Genomic DNA, 10,114 nt, shown 5'->3' on the forward strand with positions numbered 1-10,114 from the left:
ATTGTTGTTAAGTGCCTCTGAGTCCGTTCTGACGCATAGCGACCCTTTGCACGCCCATTGTCGTCACTCCACTTCGTGGAGAGTCTTACTCTTTTTCTCTGACCTCTGTTTTACCAAGCATGATGTCCTTCTCCAGGGGACTAATCACTCCTGACAAGTCCAAAGTACTTGAGACAAAGTCTCGCTATCCTTGCTTCTAAGGAACATTCTGGTTGAACTTTTTCCAAGACAGATTTGTTCCTTCTTATGGCAGTCCATGGTATAGTCAATATTCTTCTCCAGCACCACAATTCAAAGGCGTCAGTTCTTCTTCAGCCTTCTTTATTCATGTCTAGCTTTCACATGCATAGGAGACGATTGAAAACACTATGGTTTGGGTCAGGCAAACCTTAGTCTTCAGGATGACAACTTTTCTTTTTAATACTTTAAGGAGGTCTTTTGCAGCCAATTTGCCTAATTAAATGCGTCTTTTGATTTCTTGACTGCTGCTTACATGAGTGTGATTGTGAATCTGAGAAAAATGAAATCCTTGACAACTTCAATCTTGTCTCCGTTTATCATAATGTTGCTTACCGGTCCAGTTGTGAGGATTTTTGTTTTCCGAAAAAAAAAAAAAAAAAATTTTTTTTTTTTTTTAATGGAAACCCTGGTGGTGTAGGGGTTAAGTGCTATGGCTGCTGACCAAAGGGTCGGCAGTTCGAGCCAGGCGCTCCTTGGAAACTCTATGGGGCAGTTCCACCCTGTCCTGTAGGGTCGCTAAGAGTCGGAATTGACTCCACGGCACTGGGTTTGGTTTTTTTTTTGGTTTTATGTTGAGGTGTAATCCGTACTACAGGTTGTGGTCTTTGGTTTTTATTAGTAAGTGTCTCAAGGCCTGTTCCCTTTTAGCAAGTTAGGTTGTGTTATCTGCATAATGCAGGTGGTTAATGATCTTCCTCCAATCCTGATGCCCCGTTCTTCTTCATATAGTCCAGTTTCTCGGATTATTTGCTCAGCATACATATTGAATAGGTATGGTGAAAGCATACTACCCCAACGCACACCTTTCCTGACTTTAAACCACTCAGTATCCTCTTGTTCTGTTTGAACACCTGCCTCATGATCTGTGTACAGGTTCCTCATGAGCACAATTAAGTGTTCTGGAATTCCCATTCTTCGCAATGTTATCCATAATTTGTTATAATCCACACAGCCCAATGCCTTTGCATAGTCGAAAACACAGGTAAACATCCTTCTGGTATTCTCTGCTTTCAGCTAGGATTCATCTGATATCAGCAATGATATCCCTGGTTCCACGTCCTCTTTGAATCTGGCTTGAATTTCTAGCAGTTCCCTGTTGATGTAATGCTGAAGGTGCTTTTGAATGACCTTTAGCAAAATTTACTTGCGTGTGATATTAATGATACTGTTGGATAATTTTCGCTTTCTTTGGAATAGGCATAAATATGGCTCTCTTCTAGTGGGTTGACCAGGTAGTTGTCTCTGAAATTTCTTGGCATAGACAATGAGCACTTCCAGCACTGCATCTGTTTGCTGAAACATCTCAATTGATATTCCGTCAATTCTTGGGGCCTTGTTTTTTCACCAATGCCTTCAGTGTAGCTCGGACTTCTTCCTTCAGTACCATCGGTTCCTGACCATATGCTACCTCCTGAAATGGCTGAACATCAACCAATTCTTTTGGGTATAGAGCCTCTGCAAGTTCCTTTCATCTTCTTTTGATGTAATCCTTAAAAACAACAACAACAAAAAAAAACCAAACCCACTGCCGTCAAGTTGATTCCGACTCATAGCAATCCTATAGCTCCTTACAGACCTCTTAAAGCAATGTAATTACCTTTTGTATTAGAGAATTGGTGTAAAGAGTAAGTGCCCAGAATTTTCCTGTTGAGGCACAAAAAAGTAATTCTTTAGAGTGCAGGAGGTCCAGCATCACGTGATTTAAAAATGGCCATCTAGTCACTATTAACTAAGATAGACTCCTGTCAAAAAATTTCATCTTTCAGGTATTCAAGGCTGCCCATGGTCTAGCTAGTCCCTAAACACCTGATATAGTGGAAACAATACTGGAGACCCGGGTGCTAATTCCACTTTTGCAACTCTACAGCTGTGCATCCCTGGTAAACCACTTAACTATCTTTAGGCCTCAGTTTGTTTCCTCAAAATGCGATGGTTTGATGCTAGGTCATCTCCCAAATCTAACTTTTCAGCCTTTTTTCCAGCAGTTCTAAACCCTACCCACCTATACTTGGCCCTATGGCTGAGCTCTTACTCTTTCTTTTCCAGCTGCCTGAGAGTCATTTTCAAACCTGTCATGTTTTACACACAACCTAGCAACCTGTTAAAGATATAGATCTTCAGGCCTAGAATAACCTGCTTTGCATTTGTACTCCACCTCCAAAAGGCTCTCCCTGGCCCCTGTAGCTGGATTAGATCACTTCTTCCCCTGAGCCAACATGTCAGTTTAAGCCGACTTCACTCATTCCAGTTACCACTGTCCATTCACTCATCCAAATGAATGCCAAAACAGAGCACCTGCTTTTTGCCAATCACAAGTTTTATCATAAAATTGTATTCTCATCTTTTCTTATAACAGATTGACAATGGAGTTCCAAGACATTGTTTTAGTGATAAAAGCAAGGCTCCCTGTCCCTTAAAATGTATATTTTCTATCTGTCCAATTTCATCTAAAATTTCAACTGGTTTTAGATATACAGTACCAGATCGCTGATTAACTCAATCAGTCATTTACATCTTAGTGTAAAACATTTGGAGCCCTGGTGGCACAGGGATTAAGAGCTTGGCTGCTAACAAAAAGGTTGGCAGTTCAAATCCACCAGCTGCTCCTTGGAAACCCTACAAGGCAGTTCTACTCTGTCCTTTAGGGTTGTTGTGAGTCCCAATTAAGTTTGAGCTCTTTTTTTGGGGGGGGGGGATCATTACATCATTTTCTGCAATCTGGCCTAAATAGAAAATTGCCAGGCCACCGAATCCAGTGCTTTCCTACCTACCCTCCCAAAATATTTGTCCCTGATTTTCCTGGATAAGACATGATGAAGACTTCCTTTTATACGGGTATTTTTATTTAAGTATAAAATCTATCAATTAAGCCCTGACGTCTCTACTGGAGAATTCTACCAAACTCACAGAGAATAGTTAACACCACTACTACTAAAGGTATTTCAGAGTATAAAAAAGGATGGAATACGCCCTAACTCATTCTATGAAGCCAGCATAACCCCGACACCAAAACCAGGTAAAGACACCACATGCAAAAAAGAAAATTACAGACCAATATCCCTCATGAACATAGACGTGAAAATTATTACCAAAATTCTAACTAATAGAATTCAACAACATATCAAAAATAATAATTCACCATGACCAAGTGGGACTCATACCAGGTGTGCAGGGATGGTTCAACATTAGAAAAACAATCAGTGTAATCCACCACATAAATAAAACAAAAGACAAGAACCACATGATCTTACCAATTGACGCAGAAAAGGCATTTGACCAAAGCCAACACCCATTCATGGATAAAAGCTCCTAGAAAATAGGAATAGAAGGGAAATTCCTCAGCATAATAAAGGGTATTTATACAAAGCTAACAGCCAACATCATCCTAAATGGAGAGAGTCTGAAAGCATTCCTCTTGAGAACAGGAACCAGGCAAGGATGCCGTTTATCACTACTCTTATTCAACATTGTGCTGGAAGTCCCAGCCAGAGCAATAAGGCAAGAAAAAGAATTAAAATGGATCCAAATTGGTAAGAAAGAAGTAAAAGTATCTCCATTTGCAGATGACATGATCTTATATACAGAAAACCCCAGAGCATCCACAAAAAAAAACTACTGGAACTAGTAAAAGAGTTCAACAGAGTATCAGGACATCAGATAAACATATAAAAATCAGTTGGATTCCTCTATGCCAACAAAGAGAACATCGAAGAGGAAATCACCAAATCAATACCATTTACAGTAGCCCCCAAGAAGATAAAATACTTAGGAATAAATCTTAACCAGAGACGTAAAAGACCTATACAAAGAAAACTACAGTACACTACTGCAGGAAACCAAAAGAGTCCTACATAAGTGGAAAAACATACTTTGCTCATGGATAGGAAGACTCTACATTGTGAAAATGTCAATTCTACCCAAAACAATCTACAGATACAATGCAATCCCAATCCAAATTCCAGTGATGTTTTTTAAGGAGATGGAGAAGCAAATCACCAAGTTCATATGGAAAGAGAAGAGGCCCCAGATAAGTAAAGCATTACTGAAAAAGAAGGACAAGGTGGGAGGACTCACTCTACCTGATTTTAGAACCTATTATACTGCCACGGTAGTCAAAACAGCCTGGTACTGGTACAACAGATACATAGGCCAATGCAACAAAATTGTGAATCCATATGTAGAGTCATCCACTTATGAGCAGCTGATGTTTGACAAAGGCCCAAAGTGTGTTAAATGGGGAAAAGAGTCTCTAACAAATGGTGCTGGCATAACTGGATATCCATCTGCAAAAAAATGAAACAAGACCCATACGTCACATCATACACAAAAACTAACTCAAAATGGATCAAAGACCTAAATATAAAATCAAAAATGATAAAGATCATGGAAGAAAAAATACAGACAATGCCAGGAACCTGTCTCAGTCATTTAGTGTTGCTGTAACAGAAATACCACAAGTGGATGGCCTAACAAAGAGAAATTTATTTTTTCACAGTCTAGTAGGCTAGAAGTCCAAATTCAGGGTATCAGCTCCAGGGTAAGGCTTTCTTTCACTGTTGGCTCTGGAGGAACATCTTTGTCATCAATCTTCCCCTGGACTAGGAGCTTCTCCGTGTAGGAACTACAGGTCCAAAGAATGGGCTCTGCTCCCGGCACTGCTTTCTTGGTGGTATGAAGTCCCCAACTCTCTGCTTGCTTCCTTTTCCTTTCATCTCTTGTAAGACAAAGATGGTGCAGGCCACACCTCAGGGAAACTCACTTTACATTGGATGAGTGATGTGACCTGAGCAAGGGTGTTACATTCCATCCTAATCCTCTTTAACCACAGGCACAGAGATTATGATTTAGAACCCATAGGAAAATCACAAAATGGAGGACAACTGCATAATACTGGGAATCATGGCATAACCAAGTTGACACATATTTTGGGGGAACACAATTCAATTCATGACAGAGCCCAAATACATGGCATAAACAGAATACAAAACATAATTAACAATGCCCAAGCACCAGAAGAGAAACTAGATAACTGGGAGCTCCTAAAAATCAAACACTTAGGCTCATCCAAAGACTTCACCAAAAGAGTAAAAAGAGAACCTACAGTTTGGGGAAAAAAAATTGGCTATGACATAGGCATCCAGGGTCTAATCTCTAAAATCTACAAGATACTGCAAAACTTCAACGACAAAAAGACAAATAACCCAGTTAAAAAATGGGCAAAGATATGAACAGTCACTTCACCAAAGAAGACATCTAGGCAGCTAACAGATACATGAGGAAATGCTCACAATCATTAGCCATTAAACCAAAAAAACCAAAGCCAGTGCTGTCGAGTCAATTCCGACTCATAATGACCCCATACGACAGAACAGAACTGCCCCGTAGAGTTTCCAAGGAGCTCCTGGCAGATTTGAACTGCTGACCCTTTGGTTAGCAGCTGTAGCACTTATCCACTACACCACCAGGGTTTCCTCATTAGCCATTAGACAAATGTAAATCAAAACTACAATGAGATACCAAATCACCCCGACAAGGTTAGCATTAATCCAAAAAACATGAAATAATAAATGTGGGAGAGGTTTTGGAGTGACTAGAACACTTAACACTGCTGGTGGAAATGTAAAATGGTACAACCATTTTGGAAATTGATTTAGCTCTTCCTGAAAAAGCTGGAAATAAAAGTACCATGCGATCCAGCAATCCCACTCCTTGGAATATATCCTAGAGAAATAGGAGCCGTCACAAGAATAGATAGATATCTGCACACCCATGTTCATTGCAGCACTGTTTGAAATAGCAAAAAGATGGAAACAACCTAGGTGCCCATCAATGGACGAATGAATAAACAAATTACGGTATATTCACACAATGGCATATGACACAACTATAAAGAACAATGATGAATCCACGAAACATCTCACAATATGGATGAACCTGGAAGGCATTAGGCTGAGCAAAATGAGTCAGTTGGAAAAGGACAAATATCGCATGAGATCACAATTATGAGAACTCAAGAAAAGGTTTAAACACAGAAGAAAACATTCTTTGATGGTGTTATGGATTGAATTATGTCCCCCCAAAATTGTGTGTATCAATTGGGCTGGGCCCTGATTCCCTATATGTTGTAAATCCTGCCTCTATGATGTTAATGAGGGAGGACGGGTGGCAGCTGTGTTAGAGAGGCAGCACTCAACCTACAGGATTGGATGGCATTTTGAGGCAATTTCTTGAGATATAAAAGATAGAAGCAAGCAGAGAGGTGGGGGGCCTCATACTACCAAGAAAGCAGCACCAGGAGCATAGCGCGTCCTTTGGACCCAGGGTCCCTGCACCTGAGAAGCTCCCTGACCATGGGAAGATTGAAGACAAGGACTTTCTTTCAGAGCCAACAGAGAGAAAGCCTTCCCCTGGGGCTGACACCCTGAATTTGGACTTTTAGCCTACTATACTGCAAGAAAATAAATTTCTCTTTGTTAAAGCCATCCCACTTGTGGTGTCTCTGTTATAGCAGTACTAGATAACTAAGAGAATTTGGTACCAAGAGAGTGGAGTGCTGCTCTAACAGATACCTAAAACGTGGAAGCAGTTTTGAAGCTGAATGGATAGAGTTGCGACAGCAGCAGTGGACCAGAGCAGCAGAGAGTCTGCTTCCGCAGAGAAGGAGCAACTGCAGAGAACCAGTAGCAGCAGAACCAGGAGGCTAGTATGAGAGGGTGCTGGAGCCGACCTACAGAGCAATAGAGCTGAGTGCCTGTACGCAGGAGGCTTCCTGGCGAAGTGGGGTGCCTCTGGGTACTTATTGGTGGAGCTAGACTTTCTGATCAATGGGGCCAGAGAGTTGAGTGCCTGTATGCAGGAGGCTTCCTGGTGGAGTGGAGTACCTCGGGGCACTTATCCGTGGAGCTACAGAGCTTTGGAACACTTGCCCCAGCAGGGCAGATGCGGGCATGAGGCCCTAGGAGCCAAGAGGCCAAGAAACCATGAAACAGAAGCTGAAGAGACAAGGAACACAAGCTGAGCTGCCTCAGTCTCAGAGGGTATGGCCATGACCTCAGGGGTTTCAAAGGGTGGAGCCATGGCCTCTGGTGTTTCTAAGGGTGGAGTTGCCACTCATGGACTAGGAGATTGGTCCATCTAAAGCTGAGGGAGCAGAGTTGCTGTCCCAGTGGGCCTGGAAGATGGAGCTGAAGCCCAGAGCCCAGGAGCCTCCACTCAGAATCTGGGGAGTGTGGCCAATACCTAGAGGCTGGAGAGCAGGGTTGTTGCATAAACCGTCTCAGAAAACAGAGGATTATTTTCAAAGCTTTCAGGGCTAATGTAATGTGTTCTGCTGGCTTGCTTGGTGCCTATTATGCCTTCTTTCCCTTCAGTTTCTCCCATTTGTAGTGGAAATGTCTAGCTTGTGCCCATTCTACCTTGTGCCTTTAGAAGCAGATAACTCGTATTCTAGATTTCACAGATGAAGAGAAAGTCTTGGATTTTGGACTTGGAGTTAAGACTTCTGCTATGATATGATGGAATGAATATGTTTTACATGTTGTAAAAATGTGATTTTTGGGGGTGCCAAAGGGTGGAATGTCATGGATTGAATTGCGTCCCCCCCAAAATGTGTTATCAACTGGGCTGGGCCCTGATTCCATATGTGTTGTAAATCCTGCCTCTATGATGCTAATAAGGGAGGATAGGTGGCAGTTGTGTTAGTGAGGCAGGACTCAACCTACAGGATTGGATTGTGACTTGAGGCAATCTCTTGAGATATAAAAGATAGAAGCAAGCAGAGAGACAGGGGACCTCATACCACCAAGAAAGCAGGACCAGGAGCAGAGAGCATCCTTTGGACCTGGGGTCCCTGTGCCTGAGAAGCTTCTCAACCATGGGAAGATTGAGAACAAGGACCTTCCTCCAGAACTGACAGAGAGAAAGCCTTCCCCTGGAGCTGACACCCTGAATTTGGACTTTTAGCCTACTATACTGTAAGAAAATTAATTTCTCTTTGTTAAAACCATCCACTTGTGGTATTTCTGTTATAGCAATAATAGATAACCAAGACATATGGTTACAAGGGTGGGGAGGAGGGAGAGGGGAATTCACTAGATAGTAAAAAAAAAAAAAAGAATTTTTTTTTTTTTTTTATTATCTTAGGTGAAGGGAAGGACAACACACAATACAGGAGAAGTCAGCACAAATGGACTAAACCAAAAGCTAAGAAGTTTCCTGAACACAACCAAACACTTCAAGGGACAGAGAGTAGCAGGGGTGGAGGTCTGGGGGCCGTGGTTTTGGGAGATATCTAGGTCAATTGGCATAACAAAGTTTATTAAGAAAATGCCCTGCATCCTACTTTGGTGGGTGGTGTCTAGGGTCTTAACAGCTTGCAAGCAGCCATCTAAGATGCATCAATTGTTCCCAATCCACCTGGAGCAAAAGAGGATGAAGAACAGCAAAGACATAAGGAAAATATTAGCCCACGAGACAAAAAGGCCTCATAAACCAAAAATTCCATCAACCTGAGACCAGAAGAACTAGATGGGGCCTTGCTACCACCAATGACCACCCTGACAGGGAGCACAACAAAGACTCCCTGATGGAGCAGGAGAAAATTGGGGTTTGAGTTCTGTACCCCAATTTTCTTTTCTTTTGTTTAAAGAAAATTGGGGTACAGAACTCAAATTCATGTGAAAAGACCAGACTTAATGATCTTGAAACAGGCTGCTCAGCCATACTGAAAACCCCAATCAACACCCCTTCCCCCCTCTCTTTGTCTTGCTAACCACACGCTTGTTTTGAGCAGGAAGTTGTAGCAGGTAGTGGCTCCGCCCACTGACTAGCCCTAGTTACACCTTGAAGCATGCGCAGATCGAAATCACATCCTTCAACTGATCACCCCCCCCCAAATATACACATGGGAGGGCTAAAGGCAGAAAATTCCGGGTACCAAACCCAACCCCTGACACCATTGGAAACAAAAAGCTCCCAGCCCCCTTAGTCAGCGAGCACGTGGCCTTAAGGTCACTAGACCCCATGCGCTCCTTGTACGCGCAGACAAACTTGCCACTTTCTGTTTCCGTTGCAATCGGTGTCCTTCTTATTTCAATCGGCTAATAAGACAGGACAAGGACAAGAACCTGAGTGGCGTTTGGTTACAATCTGACTGAGACTAGAGGAACCCCAGGAGACGTGGCCCCCAGACTCTTTGTTAATGCAGAACTAAAACCATTCCGAAAGCCAACTTTTTAGACAAAGATTAGACTCGACTATAAAACATAAAATAATACTCTCGAAGAGTGTGCTTCTTAGTTCAAGTAGATACAAGAGACTAAATGGGCAGCTCCTGTCCGGAGGTGGGATGAAAAGGCAGAAAGGGATAGGGATAGCTGGTTGAATGGACACAGGAAACCTGGGGTAGAAAGGGGGAGTGTGCTGTCACATTACAGGAATTGGAACTAGGGTCACATAACAATATGTATATAAATTTTTGTACGAGAAACTAACTTGAATTGTAAGCTTTCGCCTAAAACACAATTAAAAAAAAAAATCTATCAGTTAAGCCTATTATCTCTATGGTTCCCAATTCAGTAAATTACTAGAGGACTTTAAGACTAAAATTCTTTGAGGGTACAAGGACATGAATAAAGGCACGATTTCAATTTCAAACATTAGAAAGATATTTGGCAGAGTATTCTCAGTGCTCGTTCAAGTACCATCATGTAACAACATCTGGTTTGTAAAGCTGGTTCTTGGAATGGGGAGTAGAGATAACGTGAGAATGCCTGGGACCTGAGGGAGGAAGGGGGATTCATTTTCAAACAAACTGGGAAAAGGAGGACGGCTACCAAATCAAAACATCTACTGTACCAATTTTTCAAGATTCAGT

This window comes from Elephas maximus, chromosome 3 (genome assembly GCF_024166365.1).
Source record: "Elephas maximus indicus isolate mEleMax1 chromosome 3, mEleMax1 primary haplotype, whole genome shotgun sequence".
Taxonomy (NCBI): Eukaryota; Metazoa; Chordata; class Mammalia; order Proboscidea; family Elephantidae; genus Elephas; species Elephas maximus.